Here is a 22500-nt window from a genome sequence, read left to right on the forward strand (position 1 = left end):
CGCGCCAACGAAGACGCAAGCCGGGCCACCAGGTAAACGTGCACGGGATCCCACCGCCACCAGCACGAGAGCGGTCCCGCGACGCCCAGGACGCCAGCCGGCCTCAGCACCCTTGGCGCACCTCACCACGAACCGAGCCCCACACTGCTGGGGCCCAACCCCACGTGAACCCCCCCCGCCGCGGGGTCCCGTCTTGAACCTCCGTCTGTCCGGTCCGTCCCGGAAGTCACGACCCTGGGGGGAAGCGCCCCCAGGCGAGAGCGGCCCGACCCGTGCCCGGCACGCCACCGCCAGCGGCGACTCGGGACGGGAGCGGGCGGGCAGACAGCCGCTCGCGCGGCACGGGGAAGCGGGACGCGCGGGGGCGCCCCCCGAGCCCCTCGAGAGACAACGCCACGAGGAAGGGCGGCCGCCCGCGCGCTCGCACGCACGCGGGAGCCCCCACGCGCCGGACGCCGGCCAGGCCCGGCGGGACCCTCCCCCGACTCGGAGGGGGGAGGCGCAGGCCGCGGTAGGCAAAGAGCGGCGCTCGGCCCCCACCGCGGGGCCGGCAGAGTCAGACCCCTCGCAGAGAGGAAGTTCTGCCCAACACGCAACGGTAGTCACCCCGCACCGGTGGCCACTACGCGCAGAGGAGGGGCGGCGGCTGGGGGGTTCCGGTACCCCAAGGCACCCTCTCGGATCGCTAGAGAAGGCTTTCTCACCGAGGGCGCATCGCCCCCACCCAAATCGTGCCCCCCCGCCCGTCCGGGCCCCGCGGAACGGCGTTCCGAAGGCCTGACAGCCAAGGGCTCCGGGGGGCGGGCGGTGGATTCGCGCGGTAAGGAACAGGCACCACAAGGCAATCCTGAGCGCTCGCGGCCGGGACCCCGGGAGGAGACCGCCCTTCGCCACGCCACGCACGCCATGCTCGCGTCCCCGACCAACCGGGAGTTTTGCGCCTCCGGCGAGGCAACGACGAGCAGAGACAAAGCACGGCATGCCAGGCAAAAAAGGCGGCAGCCCCTCGGCTGGCCAAGCGCCAGAGCGCGGGCTCGGCCCGCCGCAACCGGCTCACACACGCCCCACCAAGTCCAGTCCCCACAACACCACCAGCACAGCTTGCGGCGGGGGATGACGAGGCACCCGCGTCCCACGGGGGGGGCGGGGTGGGCCTCCCTTACCGACTCCACCACCCGCTCCTCGGACACGCCACCGACAGCGGTGGCCCGACGGAGGGGGCTCGCTGGGAACGGGAAACGACGCTACCGACTCGGCCTCAGGCACCTGAGACGACCTGGAGCGCTCCAGGGGCACCACGGAGGGCCACGCGCACAACGCGCTCAGCACGCCCAAGCGCGTGAGCAGCGCGGCGCCGGGACGGCCCTCCCCGTGGCGGGGAGGACCGCGCACCACACGAAGCCAGGGAAGGCAAGCGAGAGTGTCCGCTGCGTCGGGGGACCCCGGGCCCGCGAGCGCCGTCAGGCAGAACACGGGAAGGCGGGGTCGGGCCGGAGCCTGCACACACCCCCCCCGCACCCCCCACCTCACCGCCACGGCGGGCAGAGGCGAAGGAGCGAGGGGCCCGCGGGCAGAACGAGAAGAGCGGTCCCATTCGCCATGAACGTCCGTCCCTCGTCTGGCGCGGCTTAGGCCCGGCCCGGGAGAGCGCGAGAGCACCACATCGATCTGGCAAAACACAAGCGCCGAGAGGAGCCCGAGGAGGGGAGAAGCCGGTGAGGACAGCAACCCGAGGGGGAGCCTGTTTTGTTTTGTTTTTTTTCGGCCTCACCGGCACCCCCTCGAAAACCCCAGGGCAGGAACAGCCGGACAACCCGAGAGAGAGGAACGCCTGACACGCGGCACGGAGCCTTGCGGGACGGGAGGTTGTCACGACCACAGCCGGGTGCCCACAGAGTGGAGGACACAGGGTAAAGGACCCACGCGCCACCTGCCCACAACCGCCCTCGGGTGCTGGAGACCGGAGGCGGCACCAACGGCCTGGGCCACCTGGAGGCACAGGAGCCGGCGCACAGGCCCACGCGGACGGCTCAGGCCAGCGACGGCAGAGCCGGGCTTGGCATCCCTGTCAAGCCCGGAGCCCCGCCACACGCCCAGAAGCCCACCTCCCTTAAGGAGAGGATCGCCCAAACATAACGTGCCAGCACCTACCTGGCGGCAAAAAGGGCTCATTTCGGGCGAGAAAATAGCCGCGCCGCCTGGCGTGGCCTAGCCACAGGTCACCGGGATCTCCTGGGACCGTGTCCCGGCCACGGGCCCCAAGCACTAATCCATCGCCCCCGTCTCCCCCCGGAGCCCCCCCCGCGCCCCCCCCCCCCCCCCGGGCCATCTGGTCGACCCCCGGAACGTGGTGGCAGCCGGCAGCGAGTAGGGACTTGGCGGGAGGTGGAGCGGCCCGGATAGGCCCGCCCCCGGGTCCGCCTTTCGTCCCCAAATCGGGACTTTAGAAATTCTCACCAAGTTCTGTGGAGGCCCCTGCGGACGCCCTCCTCCCCGGGCCTCAGGACCGCCCCATGCCGGTCCCCGACTCCCGGCCGGGACTGAGGAAAGGGGGCGATGCCGCGGAGGCGTCCCCCCGAAGGCCGGACCTCAACGGGAACCGCAGCCGGGCCCCTGGGGCCCTCGCGGCCCGGCCCGGCCCGGCCCGACCCGGTCGGGTCCCCACCTCCGCAGCGGGCCTCGGAAAACTTGTTAAGAATATCGGGTCCGGGGCGCCTGGGTGGCTCAGTTGGTTAAGCGACTGCCTTCGGCTCGGGTCATGATCCTGGAGTCCCGGGATCGAGTCCCGCATCGGGCTCCCTGCTCGGCGGGGAGTCTGCTTCTCCCTCTGACCCTCCTCCCTCTCATGCTCTCTGTCTCTCATTCTCTCTCTCTCAAATAAATAAATAAATAAATAAAAACCTTAAAAAAAAAAAAAAATATCGGGTCCGATGACCGGGACCCCACGCGTGCCCGCGGCGGGGCCCGTCGCGCCATCCATGGGCTTCCCCGCAAGGCTCAGGCCGGTCCCCAACCGCCCGAGCGTGACACGGAAGGCCCAACGGCCGACCGGAGCCACGGGCCGGATGGCGTCCGGGCGCCCGACGCAGCCTCTCCCATTCCCGCGGGCGGAGGAGGGGGCACCGGCGGGTGCTGGTCGACCCGTCCAGGCGGCCACCCTAGCGTGGCTCTCCGGGAGCGAGGCGGCGGCGCCACCACCAGCCCACAAACCTGGAGGCTCAATCTCCCGCGAGCGGAGGTCGCGCCGGTGGCCCGGAGACAGCGGGCCGATCTCGCTAGCGTCGCCGGCCTCCCGGTACTCCGCCTCGGGAACCGCGGCCAAATACAATCCCTTGCCGACATCGCTGACACTCCGGCGGGGACACGCTATCTAAAAGCGGCCGCCAGGTGGCACCCGACAACCGGCGCGAACAACAACGAGGCAGATCCGGATCGCGGGCCCGCGAAGGCGCACAGCCCGGCCGCCCGGCCGCCCGATCTCGTGGGGCACGGGCCTCCCACAGCGGCACACCTGCGGCGCCCGGGCTTCCGGGAGGACTTAAGACACATTTCGGCGGGCAAGGACCGTAAAACCGAGACCAAGCGAGTACTCCGACAACCACCACGGATGAACCTTCTCTCTTCTATCATTTTAAGGGGAGGAGGAGGTCTCTCTGAAGCATACGAAGAAAGCTCAGGACAGGAAGGGGGGGGGGGGATTGACACACACCCCCAGAAAGGTGCACATCAAATCCGTCTCTGCACGTACGCGATAACGTCCAAGGCCAACAAGCGGGGCGGGGCGTGCGGGGGCGGGGGGCGGGGCGCGCGGTGCGTGCGGGGGCGGGGGCGGGGCGGGGCGGTGCGTGCGGGGGCGGGGGGCGGGGCGGGGCGGGGCGTGCGGGGGCGGGGGGCGGGGCGGGGGCAGGCGCGGAATGGGGAGGAAGGGAGTTAAAATAGTCCTTCACTCAAGAAATCCAGTTCCGCAGAATAGAGAGCCCAGAAATGGACCCTCAACTCTATGGTCAACTCATCTTTGACAAAGCAGGAAAGAATGTCCAATGGAACAAAGACAGTCTCTTCAACAAATGGTGTTGGGAAAATTGGATAGCCACATGCAGAAGAATGAAACTGGACCATTTCCTTACACCACACACAAAAATAGACTCCAAATGGTTGAAAGACCTCAATGTGAGACAGGAGTCCATCCAAATCCTAAAGGAGAACACAGGCAGCAACCTCTTTGACCTCAGCCAAAGCAACTTCTTCCTAGAAACATCGCCAAAGGCAAGGGAAGCAAAGGCAAAAATGAACTATTGGGACTTCATCAAGATAAAAAGCTTTTGCAAAGCAAAGGAAACAGTCCACAAAACCAAAAGACAACCGACAGAATGGGAGAAGATATTTGCAAATGACATATCAGATAAAGGGCTCGTATCCAAAATCTATAAAGAACTCATCCAACTCAACACCCAAAGAACAAAGAATCCAATCAAGAAATGGGCAGAAGACATGAACAGACATTTTTCCAAAGAAGACATCCAAATGGCCAACAGACACATGAAAAAGTGCTCAATATCGCTCAGCATCAGGGAAATCCAAATCAAAACCTCAATGAGGGCGCCTGGGTGGCTCAGTTGGTTAAGCGACCGCCTTCGGCTCGGGTCATGATCCTGGAGTCCCAGGATCGAGTCCCGCATCGGGCTCCCTGCTCAGCGGGGAGTCTGCTTCTCCCTCTGATCCTCCTGACCCTCCCCCCTCTCATGCTCTCTTTCTGTCTCTCTCTCTCTCTCAAATAAATAAATAAAATCTTAAAAAAAAAAAAAAAAACCTCAATGAGATACCACCTCACACCAGTCAGAATGGCTAAAAGTAACAAGTCAGGAAATGACAGATGTTGGCGGGGATGCGGAGAAAGGGGAACCCTCCTACACTGTTGGTGGGAATGCAAGCTGGTGCAGCCACTCTGGAAAACTGTATGGAGATTCCTCAAAAAGTTGAAACTAGAGCTGCCGTATGATCCAGCAATTGCACTACTGGGTATTTACCCCAAAGATACAAAAATAGGGATCCGAAGGGGTACGTGCACCCCGATGTTTATAGCAGCAATATCCACGATAGCCAAACTGTGGAAAGAGCCAAGATGTCCATCGACAGATGAATGGATAAAGAAGATGTGGTATATATATACATACAATGGAATATCATGCAACCATCAAAAGGAATGAGATCTTGCCATTGGCAACGACGTGGATGGAACTGGAGGGTATTATGTTGAGTGAAATAAGTCAAACAGAGAAAGACATGTATCCTATGATCTCACGGATAGGAGGAATTCTTAATCGCAGGAAACAAGCTGAGGGTTGCTGGAGTGGGGGGTGGGGTGGGAGGGATGGGGTGACTGGGTGATAGACACTGGGGAGGGTAGGTGCTCTGGCAAGCGCTGTGAATTGTGCAAGACTGTTGAATCTCAGATCTGTACCTCTGAAACAAATAATGCAATCTATGTTAAGAAAAAAAAAAAAAGAGGGCGCCTGGGTGGCTCAGTTGGTTAAGCGACTGCCTTCGGCTCAGGTCATGATCCCGGAGTCCCGGGATCGAGTCCCGCATCGGGCTCCCTGCTCGGCAGGAAGCCTGCTTCTCCCTCTCCCACTCCCCCTGCTTGTGTTCCCTCTCTCGCTGTGTCTCCCTCTGTCAAATAAATCAATAAAATCGTAAAAATATATATCTTTAAAGAAATCCAGTTCCGGGACATCCGTGCCGTCCAACACTAGTACGGGGTGGGCGGGGGAGGTGCTCTAGAAGAGTTAAATATTGATGATGATGATGATGATGATGGAGAAGAAGAAGAAGGAGGAGGAGGAGGAGGAGGAGGAGGAGGAGGAGAACTGTTCCATGCTATTAAGGGTAAAACAAAAACAAGGCGTAGAACTTCCTCTGGCTCGTAAAGGGGGAAAAAAAAAATGGTTTGGGTTTTGTTTTTTGTTTTTTCTTTCTTCCTGTTTCAACTAAGCGCATTTCAGGGCACCTGACTGGCTCCGGTCGGAGGAGGCCCACGCGACTGCGACTCTTGATCTGCAGGGGTCGTGAGTTCCAGCACCATGCTGGATGATCACTCAAAAAGCTTTCAAAAACAAACACGCAAACAACCGACACCGAGCAGCATTAACCATCAAAGATACACACCTGTGACGAATACGACGTCAGAGGAAACCACGAGCAGCAGTAGCAGAGGATAGGACACTAGAGGGCAACAGAGCCCCATCCATAGGTGCTAGGGGCACTTGAACGCTTTCTGTGTCCACTAGGGACCTCGAAAAAACTTCACTCCCCTATCCAGGGAGGAGAGGGGAGAAGCAACCTCCAGCAAGAATTCCTTTGATTATCTTAATCGCAGGAAACAAACTGAGTGTTGTTGGAGTGGGGGGTGGGGTGGGAGGGATGGGGTGACTGGGTGATGGACACTGGGGAGGGTGTGTGCTCTGGTAAGCGCTGTGAATTGTGCAAGACTGTTGAATCTCAGATCTGTACCTCTGAAACAAATAATAATGCAATCTATGTTAAGAAAAAAAAAAGAAGAAGAAGAAGAAGGAGGAGGAGGAGGAGGAGGAGGAGGAGGAGGAGGTAGCAGGAGGGGAAGAATGAAGCGGGGGGAAATCAGAGGGGTAGACGAACCATGAGAGACGATGGACTCTGAACAACAAACTGAGGGTTCTAGAGGGGAGGGGGGTGGGAGGATGGGTTAGCCTGGTGGTGGGTATTGAGGAGGGCCCATTCTGCATGGAGCAGTGGGTGTTGTGCACAAACAATGAATCATGGAACACTTCATCTAAAACTAATGATGTAATGTATGGGGATTAACATAAGAATAAAATAAAAGAAAAAAAAAAGAATTCCTTTGATTAAAGGTAACTCTTACTACATTGAACTTCACCATTTCGGGGCACCTGGGGGGTGGCTCAGTCGTTAAGCGTCCGCCTTCGGCTCAGGTGACGAGCCCAGGGCCCTGGGATCGAGCCCCACATCGGGCTCCCTGCTCCGCGGGAGGCCTGCTTCTCCCTCTCCCACTCCCCCTGCCTGTGTTCTCTCTCTCGCTGTCTCTCTCTGTCAAATAAATAAATAAAATCTTTAAAAAGTAAATAAATAAATAAATAAATAAATAAATAAATAAATAAATAAATAAATAAATAAATAAAATAAACTTCACCATTTCAACATGGACCTTTAATGGTTTCCTTCCCAACCAAGCCTTTCTCCTTGCCTCCTCCTTACCCGCGTGAATCCCTGATCCCACTTCACAACATCCCCCCCCCCACACACACACACCAGGCTGAAAACTGTTCTCTCTAAACCATAAATCCTGAGCATCAGGAAAGTACACGAGGAAACACAGACGAGAGAGAGAGAGAGAGAGAGAGAGAGAGAGAGAGAGAGAGACCAAGCAAATAATGTGGCTCTGAAGGCTGGACATCGATCGAGTTGAGAGAAAGGACCAGACATCACAAACTCGAAAAGAAGGTTTTCCTTTAAAGCTGATCTCTTCCTGAGTTGGCTAAACTACGTTCTTTACTGGTACGGCCTCCACTCAAGAGTGCGACGATCAAAAGAAGGTTTCGCAGTAAACACTTCACGGGTGCATCTATTAAAAAAAAAAAAGAAAAGAAAAGAAAAAAAAGGGCGCCTGGGTGGCTCAGTTGGTTAAGCGACTGCCTTCGGCTCAGGTCATGATCCCGGAGTCCCGGGATCGAGTCCCGCATCGGGCTCCCTGCTCGGCAGGGAGTCTGCTTCTCCCTCTGACCCTTCCCCCCTCTCATGTGCTCTCTGTCTCTCTCATTCTCTCTGTCTCAAATAAATAAATAAAATCTTTAAAAAAAAAAGTTCACGGGTGCAGGCTTCACATTGGTTTTTCAAGTACACGTATTTCAGGGCACCTGGCTGGCTCGGTCGGAGGAGGCCCACGCGACCGCGACTCTTGATCGGCGGGCGTCGTGAGTTCCAGCACCGCACTGGATGGGTGTACAGATTACATACACAAGCAGACAGGCAAAAGGAATTAGAATCGCTATGGTGATTTCGAAGAAAACAAAACAAAACTCAGGAAACAAAGTCGTCCTCTCCGGGCCCGTTTCATGCTTATGTATAGAGGCGATAGAGACCCTGTGATGTTGGCAGACAAAAGAGACAGGTCGGTGGATGGAACGCCACAGATACCCAAACAGATAGGCCCAAGCCCGACAGAAGTTTGACAAATGCGCAAAGGCCATTGGAAGGAGGAAAGACGGCCCACCTCCCCACGAAATCAGAGGGCAGGCATCAGACATCCACAGACCCAACACGCAGGCAAGCAGGCAGACAAAGAAACAAGAAAGCTGGGGCGCCTGGCTGGCTCAATCCGTGAACCGTCCGCCTGCCTTCGGCTCAGGCCCTGAGCTCAGGGTCCGGGGATCCAGCCCCACATCGGGCTCCCTGCTCGGCGGAGACTCTGCTTCTCTCTCTCTCAATCTCTCTCTCTCTCTCTCTCTCTCCCTCCCTCCCCCCTCCCTCCCCCCCACCCCTCCTCTCAAATAAATAAAAGTCTTTTAAAAAGAATAATTTAAAAAAAAAAAAAAAGGAAGAAAAGAACGTCACTCACTCCCCTTCCGGCATAGGGAGGACATCTTCGGGGGGGGGCGGGGGATGGGGGGGATGCCTCTCGGGAGAAAAGGGGGAGATTCAGCGAGTCAGCGCACCCTCCTTGCACCTGTGTGTGTGTGGGGGGGGGTGGTGGTTTGTGTGTTTCCTTGCCGCTGCTCGTTTTTTACAAGTGTATATAGAGTTCAAAACAGTATGCTGGTTTCCTTTATATCTAAGTCTTATCTCGGGTTTGGGTTCTGATGGGAGGAGGGAGGGCCACCTTTTCTTCCGACATGGTGGAGAAGGAGAAGAGGGATGCAGGCCTGTGCATATTCTTTTCCGTCGTGGGGTGAGCAGAGGACTCGGATTCAGCTCTTGCTGGATGGGATCTAATTTCTCTGTAAACAATCAGGCAAGATATCAGGCGAACAGAGGGCGAGCAAAGGTTAGCAGAACATGGACAAGATTGGCTATGGGTGCTGGAGTTTCCAAAGCAAGGATTTCATCAGAGGCACGTGAATGTCAAAGATTTCCAGGGACCATGTTCATGGATGACTTGGGGTATAGGTCATTTCAAAGTTACGGTGCTACCACCCGGTCACTTGAGCATACTGTCTCCAGCTCACGGCTGCAGATGCGATATGGGGCTCCTCCAGGGATGGAATTGTGCCAGAGAAAGGGAGACAGCAGCCTGTAATTGAGCCTAAGGTGTGTCTGAGAGAGTGACTCTCTAAAGTGCCTTGAGGCAGAAGGAGACCAGCTAGATTTGTCTTTGCTAGGTATTTGTGGCAATGGGGTCGGTGTGGCTGGTGGGTGTTGTCTGTTTATTTTCTAGATTCAGAGAAAGAACTCTTCAAGTGGAAGTATTTGCACAAGGGGTCTGGCAGGATGGGAGGGTGCAGGGGTCGGTCCATTTAACAAGATAACAGGAGGATCAGGCCTTTTAAGAACTAGGCAAAGAGAGGAGTTTAGCTTTGGTCATCACAGCACCTGGCACCTCAGCAGAAACAACAGAAGGTTCCCAGGATGAATTGAGTTGCAGGAGTCAGCGTGAGCAGACCCCACCACCCTCAGCCCTTATCCCTCAGCGCCCCCCCCCCCGCCCCCCAGGCACACACACCCGGGCAGGCAGCGGCTATAGTCCACTCCGAGCTCCAGATCTGGGTCCCGCCCCCCCACCCCCACCCCCACCCCCACCCCCACAGGGCTCCCCTGTCCTCTTCTCAGCCAGAGATGTATATGGGAGGGTGGTCCCAGAACAAATCTCCCCTCATCCACGGAAACCTTGCCAACACTTCGACCACTTTGCCTGAGCTACCAACTCATCTGTACCCGTGCGTGATTTTTTCCCTATGGACCAGGGGCCTAGTTACCAACTTAGGATGGACAGCCCCCCCCCCCCCCCCCAGCCTACTGTTCCAATTCGACCAGAGGACTTCAGTTGGGGGGGGATGGGGGGGCTGGGGCTGGGGCTGGGGCGGCTGATGGGACGTTCAGGGTGATCCATTCTAATGGGCCTCATTCAATCGCTTCATTCAAATGCAGAAAGCTTTCTGTTAAAGTCAGAGCCTGGAGCTTCCCTCCATTCAATGGCTTTCCTCAACTCCCCCTAACCCTTAGGCTGCAGCTTGCAAACTTCGGAGAGAGATGAGGGAGGGAGGGAGGGAGGGACGGAAGGGAGGGAGGGAGGGAGGGAGGGAGGGAGGGAGGGAGGGAGGGAAGGGAGGGAGGGAGGAGGGGAAGGGGAAAGAGGGTGTCTGAAGAGCTCACCTCATCTGGGGGCAAAAAGAGTCCCCTCCTTTTCCTAACCCACGAAACTCCAGTAAACCCTTTGGGAATCATGAATGTGGGGGATGATGTCTTACTATACTGCCTTCCAGGGATGGGTGTGCAGGTAGGAGGGTGTGGCATGGTGTGGCTGGCTGAGTCTGAGGAGGACCTTGAACACATGATGGTGGTATCTTAGCGGTCAGAGGCCAAACACAAGCATGGAGTGATAAGGGCTAAGGGCTAAGGGCTAAGGGAGGCCTGACAGGGACCGTTCTAACTCATCCACCGAGTTATGGGCCCAGCAAGCACACTCCTCTAAATCAACATTAACAGTTTATTGATTGTTGGGGCACCTGGGTGGCTCAGTCATTAAGCATGTGCCTTCGGCTCAGGTCATGATCCCAGGGTCCTGGGATCGAGCTCCGCATCGGGCTCCCTGCTCCGCGGGAAGCCCGCTTCTCCCTCTCCCACTCCCCCTGCTTGTGTTCCCTCTCTCGCTGTGTCTCTCTCTGTCAAATAAATAAATAAATACAATCTTAAAAAAAAAAAAAAAAAACAGTTTATTGATTATCCATCGACCTGTCCTCCCTCTCCCACCTGCTTCCCAAGGGAAATCCTCGGTCTCATTCCACGTAGTCACTGGCTGTTTTCGCACACCACCTTCCTGTCCAGTAAGAGGAGGAAGGAAGATGGACAAACAGGAACCAGCCCCACAGATGGCACCTCTGCACAGAGGGGTGAGTGTGAGTCTCATTGGGCCAACTGTGACTCTGAGCCATGATCCCAGGGTTGTTTAAAATATGGAACAGAAGGAGCACCTGGGTGGCTCAGTCAGAACAGCACATGACTCTTGATCTCAGTCAGGGTCCTGAGTTCAAGCCCTACACTGGGACTACAGATGATGAAAAATGAATGAATGAATGAATGAATGAATGAATGAATGAATGAATGAATTTTTAAAAATAAAGTATGTAATGTTTATCTCTTTAAAAAAAAAAAATGGAATGGAGGGGCGCCTGGGTGGCTGCCGGTTGAGCATCTGCCTTCAGCTCAGGTCATAATCTCAGGGTGCTGGGATCGAGCCCCACCCCTCTGGGGCTCCCTGCTCAATGGGGAGTCTTCTCCCTCTCCCTCTGCCCCTCCACCCACCCATGCGTGCAAGCTCTCTGTCTCTCTGTCTCTCTGTCTCTCTGTCTCTCTGTCTCTCTCTCTCTCTGTGTGTTTCTCTCTCTGTCTCTGTCTCTCTCTGTGTGTCTCTCTCTCTGAAATAAATAAATAAAAACAAACAATCAAACTTCAAAAAGGAAAAGGGCAGGGACATTTATGATTATTCATGGCGAAAGTTGGAGCACGTATATTCAGGAAACATATGTACCATAGATTCCCATGTTTACTTCGGGGTGGAGACCTGACATCTGAATGAGGCAAAACTGAGTCCCTGATGTCAGGAGGTTATCTGAGGACAAGGAGAAGAGGCTGTGGGCATGCTCTGAGAGCTGGTACAACCTGGATGGGGTCTTAGGCTCCTTTTCTCAGGTAAGGAATCAGGACCTCGCTTCTTCATAGGCTGCAGCCATTATCAGTTGACCTTGAGTCCAGACTTCTGCAGAGACAGCCAGTATTTGGTAGCAGGGCCTGAAAAGACACAATAGCTGACTAGGGGGAAACAGTTCCCTGAAAAACCAGCTTTAAGCTTTCTGCTAGCATCAACCTCATTAACCTTATGGGGCACGGTTTCAATCCCCACCCCCACCCCCACCCCCACCCCCACCAAGTGAGGATCATTCCTCAGTCTTAGGGAATTGGGATGATGATGGCTGTGGCTATTCTTTCATCTCCTCAGGGGAGGTAGGTTTTGGGTAAACGACAGTTTCTGTAAATCTTAGCTGTAACATGGCTATGTTCAGGGCTAAACAGAAGTTTTTAACCTACAGGTTAAAAGGGAATAAAAATAACAGGGAGTCAGACATGCTACATTTTTCCCTGTTAAAATTTCCCCTTGTCCATCCTGCATTCCATTTCTATGACACATGGGCAGAGGTCTGCCTTCTTTATTTAACTGCTTCAAGCTGAATTAGGGTGCAGTAGAGGCTTTGGAATGGAAGGATCTGAGACACTGCAGGTCGCAATTTTTGGTCCCTTGTGCTAATGGAGGGGGTCTCAGAGATAGTTCCTTATCTGAGAACTTGGTTATTTTTCTACATGGTTTGGGACTACATGACACCATTGATTTTATCCCCAAGTGTAGTCTAAGGAATAGTAACAGTAGAGTCAAACCCAATTCTCTCATTCTCTCTCAAATTGATCTGATATCGGTGGGTATCCAAGAATACAGATCAGTAAATTAGTCTGAGCCCCTCCCCTGGGGGGGGGGCGGTAGGTTGTGGTGGTGAAGGGCTTCTGGTAGCCAAGTAGCTTAGTGTTTGATTTTATTTACATGGGTTCTTTTTTATTTTTTTTTTTCTTTAAAGATTTCTATTAAGTAATCTCTACACTCAATGTGGGGCTCGAACTCACAACCCCGAGATCTAGAGTCGTATGTTCTACCAGCTGAGCCAGCCAGGTGCCCCTATTTATATGGGTTCTTATTTTCCAAAGAGGAGTTAATACAGGTGCAGCAAGGTGGAATTAAGGATCATAGACTCTGCCTCATTCAGCAAGTGATCTTGTAGTTAATAAGAGGCATTTCTATGGAAACAAAAGGAAAACATGGTTAATGGTTGGAACAAGGGATACACCTGGTGTCTAAGTCCAGAGGGCTGCCAGTGAGAAGGTCTCTAGATGTCAGGCTTGAAGCATCCTCCAATAGAGTGGGAGTGGGCAGGGGCAATCTGACTAATTTTTCTGGCGTATAGTTCAAATGTCTCATTTTGAGTGACTCATAGAGCAACAGGCACAAAGATTGTCTATATATGAGTTATTGTGGTCATTTCCCTGAAATTTATTTCAAGTTGTCCAGCTTTCATTTGCCAGACTTCAGGAAAAAGGACAGTTTTAGTTCTTAATGATTGTAAGATAAGAGAATGGGAGAATGTTCTGAAACAAATAATGCAATATATGTTAAGGGGAAAAAAAGAAGAAGAAGAAGAAGGAGGAGGAGGAGGAGGAGGAGGAGGAGAAAAGGAGGAGGAGAAAAGAAGAAGGAGAAGAAAAGAAGAAGACGAAAAGAAGAAGAAAAGAAGAAGGAGAAGAAAAGAAGAAGAAGAAAAGAAGAAGAAGAAGAAGAAGAAGAAGAAGGAGAGAAGAAGAAGAAGAAGAAAAGAAGAAGAAGAAGAAGAAGAAGAAGGAGAGAAGAAGAAGAAGAAGAGAGAGAAGAAGAAGAAGAAGAAGAAGAAGAAGAAGAAGAAGAAGAAGAAGAAGGAGAGAAGAAGAAGAAGAAGAAGAAGAAGAAGAAGAAGAAGAAGAAGAAGAAGAAGAAGAAGGAGAAGGAGAGAAGGAGAAGAAGAAGAAGAAGAAGAAGAAGAAGAAGAAGAAGAAGAAGAAGAAGAAGAAGAAGAAGAAGGAGAAGAAGAAGAAGAAGGAGAAAAGAAGAAGAAGAAGAAGAAGAGGAGGAGGAGGAGGAAGAAGGAGGAGGAGGAGGAGGAGGTAGCGGGAGGGGACGAATGAAGCGGGGGGAAATCGGAGGGGCGGACGAACCATGAGAGACGATGGACTCTGAACAACAAACTGAGGGTTCTAGAGGGGAGGGGGGTGGGAGGATGGGTTAGCCTGGTGGTGGGTATTGAGGAGGGCCCATTCTGCATGGAGCACTGGGTGTTATGCACAAACAATGAATCATGGAATACTTCATCTAAAACTAATGATGTAATGTATGGGGATTAACCTAAGAATAAAAAAATAAATTAATTAAAAAAAAGAGAGAGAATGGGAGAATGTTGGAAACCTTAGTTTGAAGAGTCACAGTCAGATACTCAAGGAAACCAGAAGGATCCAGGATCCAGTCCAGTTTTATAGGCAAACAATAAACGTTCAAAGATAATTAATCTAACACTCACAAAAGTGTGTTATTGAAATGTAATCTTTCTCTCTAAAGTCACCTTCATTCCTGTCAAAGATAGCCAAAAGAAGATTAATTTGTTTGTAAAACAAGTCCAGTTTTAACAAACTTGGCCCAATCATCTACGTAGGGACAGCAAGAATAGCAATTGACCATATATGGGGTCTTTCTTCTCTTTTCTTTTTCCTTTCCTTCTTTTAAATCTGCTTTGATGGAGCTTTTTACAAGGAATTTTAGATTGATCCTTTAACTGCCTTTTTAAAGCCGAGAACCAAGCCAAATATTGGCCATCAGATTCGCCTGCAAGACTTGTAGATTTGCGGAGGGGTAGACGAACCAGGAGAGACGATGGACTCTGAAAAACAAACTGAGGGTTCTAGAGGGGAGGGGGGTGGGAGGATGGGTTAGCCTGGTGGTGGGTATTGAGGAGGGCGCATTCTGCATGGAGCACTGGGTGTTGTGCACAAACAATGAATCATGGAACACTACATCTAAAACTAATGATGTGATGTACGGGGATTAACATAAGAATAAAAAAAATTACAAAAAAAAAAAAGACTTGTAGATTTGGGTGAATTCCTCTCTTCTTTGAGGGCCTCCAAATTTCCTGAAGTTCCTGCATCTGCCAGGAGGTGGTACTCTTCACTCACCTGGTAAGGTTGAGGGGACCTCTCTAAGCAAGGTTATCAGGCCAACATTTCTAAGGGGCTTTACTGGCTCCATAAAGTCAATCTGACTTTCTTAAAGCAGTCTCACCATATCTGAGTCTACGCATGTGTCTCTTCGAGATGACAGTCCAGGGGCACCTGGCTGGCTCAGTCGGTAGAGAGCACGACTCTTGATCTCAGGGTTGTGAGTTCGAGCCCCACGTTCAGTGTAGAGATTATTTAAAAAATAAAATCTCGGAGGAGCGCCTGGGTGGCTCAGTCGTCAAGCGTCTGTCGGCCTTCGGCTCAGGTCATGATCCCAGGGTCTTGGGATCGAGCCCCACATCGGGCTCTCTGCTTGGCCGGGAGCCTGCTTCTCCCTCTCCCGCTCCCCCTGCTTGTGTTCCCTCTCTCGCTGTGTCTCTCTCTGTCAAATAAATAAATACAATCTTAAGAAAGAAAAAAAGAGTACACTAACAATCCAAGAAAACCTTGTCATTTTAACATAGAAAACCCAAATCTCAATCTTATACCAGTGTGCTTTTCTTCTTCTTTTTTTTATTCTTATGTTAATCCCCTACATTACATCATTAGTTTTAGATGTGGTGTTCCATGATTCATTGTTTGTGCACAACACCCAGTGCTCCATGCAGAATGGGCCCTCCTCAATACCCACCACCAGGCTAACCCATCCTCCCACCCCCCTCCCCTCTAGAACCCTCAGTTTGTTGTTCAGAGTCCATCGTCTCTCATGGTTCGTCCGCCCCTCCGATTTCCCCCGCTTCATTCGTCCCCTCCCGCTACCTTCTTCTATTTTTTTTTTCTTCTTCACATAGATTGCGTTATTTGTTTCAGAGGTACAGATCTGAGATTCAACAGTCTTGCACAATTCACAGCGCTTGCCAGAGCACCTACCCTCCCCAGTGTCTATCAGCCAGTCACCCCATCCCTCCCACCCCACCCCCCACTCCAGCAACCCTCAGCTTGTTTCCTGCGATTAAGAATTCCTCCTATCCGTGAGATCATAGGATACATGTCTTTCTCTGTTTGACTTATTTCGCTCAACATAATACCCTCCAGTTCCACCAGTGTGCTTTTCAAACTGCCTTCTCCCAAGCTCAGTCAGTCCTGACCATGCATAAAATTCCTTTTCAAAAATTCTCCTTCACAAACCCCTTCCACAATTTCCTTTTTCATTCAGACTCGGTCTTAAAGTTTTCTTTCTTTAAGTACCCAGTCCCGTTTCAGTACACCATTACTTCCTTTTCCCTCAACAAAAAAAATGTTTTCTCATTTCTTGTACCTCTTTTACACGTCTCCTACCTTCCCACACACGGAGTTGTTTTTGTTATCATTTTGTAGCAGTCCCAATTCCATGTGGCAGAATTTTAATTCTTAGAAATCTCAGTCTCTGGTGAAACGTTAGTAGTAACCAATGGCGCACTCTCTATTACACCAGAATTCTTTAGATTGGCAAATGTATGAATATATTTCATAAATTTTATTTATTTGACAGAGAGAGACACAGCGAGAGAGGGAACACAAGCAGGGGAAGGGACAGAGGGAAAAGAAGGTTCCCCAATGAACAGGGAGCCCAATGCGGGGCTCGATCCCAGGACCCTGGGATCATGACCTGAGCCGAAGGCAGACGCTGAACGACTGAGCCACCCAGGCACCCAAACGTGGTTGGTTGGTTGGTTGGTTTTTATAAAGGTGATGGAGAGGTATATTTTGATAACCACAAATACAGGCTCACTGTTGTGACGGGAGCGTGGCACATTCCACTGCCCACCCAACGGCTTGTAACGCAGGGAGAACCGAATCCAAGTGCTTTTATGACAAAGAAAAGAAAGAAAAGGAAAGAAAGAAAGAAAGAAAGAAAGAAAGAAAGAAAGAAAGAAAAAGGAAAGAAAGAAAGAAAGAAAGAAAGAAAGAAAGAAAGAAAGAAAGAAAGAAAGAAAGAAAGAAACGCAAAGTTGATTATTTGTATTATGTGTGACATTGATAGCTCCAAAACCACGTCTTTTTAAAATAAACCAACAACCTTGAATTGGCTTTAACGCCAAAGAAGTTGCACCTGCGTCCACTAAAAAGTCAATCGATTGTTTTCCCCCATCAGACTCCTTGGGGAAAGTCTGAAGCGGGCGGTCTAAGATCAGCGGAGCCCTCGGGCCCCTTCCTGCTAGTTTGGGAGGTGCTCCAATTTAAACCTCATAAGGAGGTGGCCCAAGGGCTTGGGCCCAAGGGCAAGGGCTTTTGCTCCTTGATAAGGGGGTGGGGAGGAGGAGGAGGAGGAGGAGGAGAAAGGGGAGCCCATGGCACCCGGGGGGGGGGGGGCGGGGGGGCGGGGGTAGGGAAGGGCGGCTGAGACGGCGGCAGGGGAGTAGAGCACTCCAGGCACACACACCAGTGGTGCAGAAACGGGGCAGGGGAGGCGGCAAGGGAGCCATTGGTAAGGCCCAGGGCACATATACATTTACAGTTTTGGACGAACCTTTTCTTTTTTTTCTTCTCCGCCTCCGCCTCCGCCTCCGCCTCCGCCTCCGCCTCCGCCTCCGCCTCCGCCTCCGCCTCCGCCTCCGCCTCCGCCTCCGCCTCCGCCTCCGCCTCCGCCTCCGCCTCCGCCCCTTTCTTCATCTCCTTCTGCTTAATAGGCTTTGTCTGTGGTGGCTTTTCAGCCCTCCGGAAGCCAGTGGGTTGGGCATCGGTTCTGGTGCCTGTACTTGGGGAGGAGGAGGAGTGGATTTCAGATTTCTAGCATCGGCCTGTCTTCCTCCTCTTCTTCATTATTTTGACTGTTGGGAAGTGGGGGTAAGGTCAGGTGTGTTAAATTTTTGTCTATCTCTGGGCCGTCCCTTGGGTCCCTTACCTTGAGGCATCTTTATTGTGGAGTGACATAAGAGTCTGAATGTAGGGAATTTCATCCCAGATCATGTGAGCTTGAAAAACTGGGTTTATTCTTATCTGAGTTTTACCATGCCCGATTTTTACGAGCACCTGCCTCTAAACTCTTTAAGTAGGGGCACCTGTGTGGCTCAGGCAGTTAAGTGTCTGCCTTGCGTTCACATCATGATCCTGGGGTCCTGGGATGGAGCCCCACATCCGGCTCCCTGCTCCGCGGGGAGTCTGCTTCTCCCTCTCCCAATGCCCCCCCACCCCCAGCTCGTGTGCTCTCTCACTCGCTTTCTTTCAAAGACATAAATAGAATCTTTAATAAAAATAAAACTCGGGGCACCTGGATGGCTCAGTGGTTAAGCGTCTGCCTTTAGCTCAGGTCATGATCCGAGGGTCCTGGGATCAAGCCCCTGCATCGGGCTCCCTGCTCGGCGGGAAGCCTGCTTCTCCCTCTCCCACTCCGCCTGCTTGTGTTCCCTCTCTCGCTGTGTCTCTCTCTGTCAAATAAATAAATAAAATCTTTAAAGAATAAAATAAATAAAATAAAATAAAATAAAATAAAAATAGAACTCATTAAATAGAGCTCCTTTACAAATGGATGTTAGCAATAGCACCCGGAGGTGGAGGAAATACCTCACATGTATAACACATACGGACACATAGACACAAACAAGATGCAAACAAATTTTAGCCTTTGTTTCAGTCTTATTTGTGGAGAGGACATGAATGGAGAGGACACGAAAGACCCAATGTTCAAATCTCCCTCTTTTAGTAAAACAAATGCAACTGCGAAGCAGCATTACCGTGTACAGATCCCACCCGTCAGTTGTTTTCCATTCCCAATGGAAACAGGGTCGGTTTTATGCAAAGATAGCAAAAGCTGCAGCAACCAACCAACCAACCAACCAACCAACCAACCAACCAAATGAAGACCAGAGCATCTCCCTGAGTGTTGGTTCCTCCCCAAAAGTCGGGGCTTCACTGAGGGAACCAAAGAGCTTCCTAGTTTCTGATCACCCAGTCTCCTAGCAGGCTTTCTCTAATTGTGTACACAATTCAGACATGTCAAAAGAACCCCGCTTGGGCCATCTGAGACTCATGTTATCGTGAAATGTTTCCCATGCAAGTAAGCACTTGCAAGTATAGGCTCCCTATGCATTGTACATGTAGCGTGCAGGTGTTTCTTGTGAGGGTGGGCCGTTGTTTCCTCAACATTTGGTGCAGGGTTCTACAGAGTTTTGGTTTGTTTCGTTGGTTTGGTTTTCTGCACACGTGTGTGTGTGGGGGGGGTGTGGTGTGGTGTGTTGTGTGGTGTGTATCTGTGTGCACGGTATCTATCGCTGCTGCGCAGCTAGCTGATCCTCAGGGTGCATCATCCTAACACCGCAATGGCTCGAAACAGCATTTCTTTATCGATAACTTCCTGGTGCTTGCCCTGGGTGGCCCCTTGGGTTCTGCGGGTTTACGCCGGGCTCACTCAAGCAGTGGCTTTCGGCCAGAGGGTCAACTTTCACACGTCTGGCAGTCGGTGCCGCCGAGCACCGGGCTGCCTCTGTTGTCAATGCCTCTCATGCTCCAGTCAGCTAGACTGGCTTTCTTACGTGGAGGTCTCAGGACGGCATGCCAAGAAGGTCGAGAACGCCGGCAGACCACCTCTTCAGGTGTAGGCTGTGAAACCAGCCAAGTGTCACTTCTGCTCTATTCTTTGGGTCAAGACAAGTCCCAAGACCCGGTCCAAAATCAAGGGACAGAGCAATCAAGCCTACCTCTGGATAGCAGGAGCATCGAAGTCATAGGACGTGAGGGTGCACACGTGCCGGGACGTGAGGGACACACGGTTGTCGGTCTGCCACAAGGGATTCCTAAACCCTATGCCGCGATGCACATTTTTGCAAAAGTAAGCTTTACGTTTTAGCATCTAAAACATGATTTCCTTTGAATCAACCCCTAGAATTGGATTCACCAGGAAGAAGGGGAAGATGCGTTTTCCAGCCTCTTGATACAGAAGCTCTTGATTTCCAGAGGGCACTTGGAGGACCCTTCACCAGTCTCTGCTTTGTAAGGCGGGGGGAATTTTTTTTTTTTAAGATTTTATTTATTTATTTATTTGTTTGTTTGTTTGTTTGTTTATTTATTTGAGACAGAGAGAGAGAGAGAGAGAGAGAGAGAGAGAGAATGAATGAGAGAGAGCACATGAGAGGGGGGAGGGTCAGAGGGAGAAGCAGACTCCCTGCTGAGCAGGGAGCCCGATGCGGGACTCGATCCAGGGACTCCAGGATCATGACCGGAGCCGAAGGCAGCCGCTTAACCAACTGAGCCACCCAGGCGCCCAAGGCGGGGGAAATTTAATTGGCCAACCCCCCATGAAAAAGCGACCGATCACGTTCCGACGTCCGAATTAAAGGCAGGCTTCCTTTTTAAAGGCATCCATAGAGCAGCCAGCTCCGTGGCAAGGAGCCGGACTTCTGTGTGTCTGATGAGGAATCCCATTCTCGGCATAAAGGCAATCTCGGGGAGCAGTCGGAGGCAGACCAGATCTCAGATCCACCAAACCCAAGAAATCCCTTGTGATCTGAATGGCTGAATTTGTTGAGGTTTCCCTCCCGATGGCTAAGAAGATGCCTTCCTATCACAGATGACAAAACACAAACCAACAAAACCCCGATAGCTGGGCAGGGTCTTCAAGAAAGGGCCCCTTTTTCATGGAAGCCAACTCTTCCATCTCGCGCCACCCGCCATCATGGAGAGGAAGTCTCTCGGGATGAACGAATGCCTTTGCAATCTACGTTAACCGACTCTCTTTTCCGATAGGCTGACACTCTTTCCCCTCGTGGACACGTCCCGAGATCGGCAGGCTTCGGTGCATCGGTCTTCTGTGCACCAAAAGCCGTGCGAAGGCCCCTGTCGTCGAAATGTATTCGGCATGGACGCTAGTGAAGAATTTTAAACCAGTCTAGCCCGGTTCAGTCCTTCAGTCCTTTTTTTTCTCATTTCTTACATGACCGCTGTGTCCTAAAAGGATACAACTGAGGAAACTCCAGATGGAACAGAGGCAAAGGGAAGGGGGGCAGAGCTTCCGTGTTCCGTGACCCCTCTCCAGGAACGCCTCTGTCCCCACCATTTCAGGCGTTCAAGCAACCTGGAAGCTCCCCGAATTAGGTTAGTTCTTCTTCGAAGGGGCGGGGGTCGGGGTGGGGAAGGTTGGGGAGCGCCGAGGTTTGGAAACATTGCAGGGCAATCAAGGCTATTGCCAAATCTCGAGTCCGTGCAGAGGTACGTAAGGTACACGTAAGGCCGGGATGGGGGGCGTGGCGTGGCGTGGCGGGGCGGGGCGGGGCTTGGCGGGGCGGGGGTGGGTGGGTGCGCGCGCCTGGCGGGGAGGGTTGCGGTGTGTGTCCATGTGCGTTCAGCAGGTGTAGGGGAGGAAGAATGTTCCCTCTAACTTCCCTTTCTACTCCCTGTTGGGGGAGAACAGTGAAGAGAGCCCGGGTGAGGGCGAGGGCGACGGTGACGGCGAGGGCGACGGTGACGGCGGGTGGGGGCGAGGCGCGGACAGGAAGGGGGGAGGGGTAGTAGAGGTGTTTATTTCTTTTGGCGGTGATGGAAATGTTCTGGAAATTGCAGTGAAGGTTGTGCAGCTTTGTGAGCCACCTTAAAAAAAAAGAAAAAAAGGCCACCCAATGGCCCACTTTTAAGAGTATGCGAAATATGGCATGCGAATTGTATCTCCACTTCGAAAATCTGTGACGAAACAATGTGATGGACATAGGGAAGGAGGGAGGGACGGACGGGACCCTCACCCTCACCCTCACCCTCACCCTCACCCTCACCCTCACCCTCACCCTGGCTCTCTTCACCGTTCGATCCATGGATCGATCGATCCATCGATCCATCGATCCATCGATCCATCCATCCATCTATACATGCCATGCATGCAGTCTGTCGGTTCATGTAGACATCAAAGGGGGGGGAGGGGAAGGGGGCCACGAGGGGAGGGGAAGGGAGGAGGGGAAGGGAGGAGGGGAAGGGGGCCAAGGGGGGAGGGGAAGGGAGAAGGGGGAAGGGGGAAGGGGGAAGGGGGAAGGGGGAAGGGGGAGGGGAAGGGGGCCAAGGGGGGAGGGGAAGGGAGAAGGGGGAAGGGGGAGGGGAAGGGGGCCAAGGGGGGAGGGGAAGGGAGGAGGGGAAGGGGGGAGGGGAAGGGAGGAGGGGAAGGGGGGAGGGGAAGGGAGGAGGGGAAGGGAGGAGGGGAAGGGGGAAGGGGGGAGGGGAAGGGGGAAGGGGGAAGGGGGAAGGGGGCCAAGGGGGGAGGGGAAGGGGGGAGGGGGGGAAGGGGAAGGGGGAGGGGGGAGGGGGAGGGGGAGGGGGGGAGGGGGAGGAGGGCGTGCATGATACTGGGCATGGTTTTTATTCTGAGTGCTTTTATTTGTTCCCCAAACTAATCACCTCTGTGGAGATAAAAGATCACCCACATGAGAGCGGGAATCATTTCTTGAGGGCAAGAGAGTCTGCGGTCGGCCACCACCGCCTGGGTCTGGCAGAGACGCCAAGCAAACGCAGGCCAGGCGGAGGAGTGGAAAAGCTTTCTGGTGGCAAAAGGGG

At 52.9% G+C, this 22500-nt stretch overlaps 1 long non-coding RNA gene across 2 annotated transcripts in view; it reads right to left on the reverse strand.

Moving 5' to 3' along the window:
• The window catches only part of LOC135363443 (uncharacterized), a 39823-nt gene extending 17974 nt beyond the window's left edge, over nucleotides 1-21849 (reverse strand). Inside the window, exons 1-4 of one of the 2 annotated variants that reach the window (XR_010409124.1) lie at nucleotides 18242-21849; nucleotides 17501-17801; nucleotides 11738-11997; nucleotides 8873-8990 (exon numbers count right to left, since the gene is read on the reverse strand). This is a non-coding gene — a long non-coding RNA (uncharacterized LOC135363443). Of the gene's footprint in view, nucleotides 1-8872; nucleotides 8991-11737; nucleotides 11998-15115; nucleotides 15638-17500; nucleotides 17802-18241 lie in introns of those variants that run through there. The other variant, XR_010409125.1, reaches the window with a different exon arrangement.
• Nucleotides 21850-22500: the final 651 nt, after the last annotated feature.

Source organism: Mirounga angustirostris, unplaced genomic scaffold (genome assembly GCF_029215605.1).
Source record: "Mirounga angustirostris isolate CCGP_5_RB_7025 unplaced genomic scaffold, mMirAng1.0.hap1 SCAF_264, whole genome shotgun sequence".
NCBI classification, from domain to species: Eukaryota; Metazoa; Chordata; class Mammalia; order Carnivora; family Phocidae; genus Mirounga; species Mirounga angustirostris.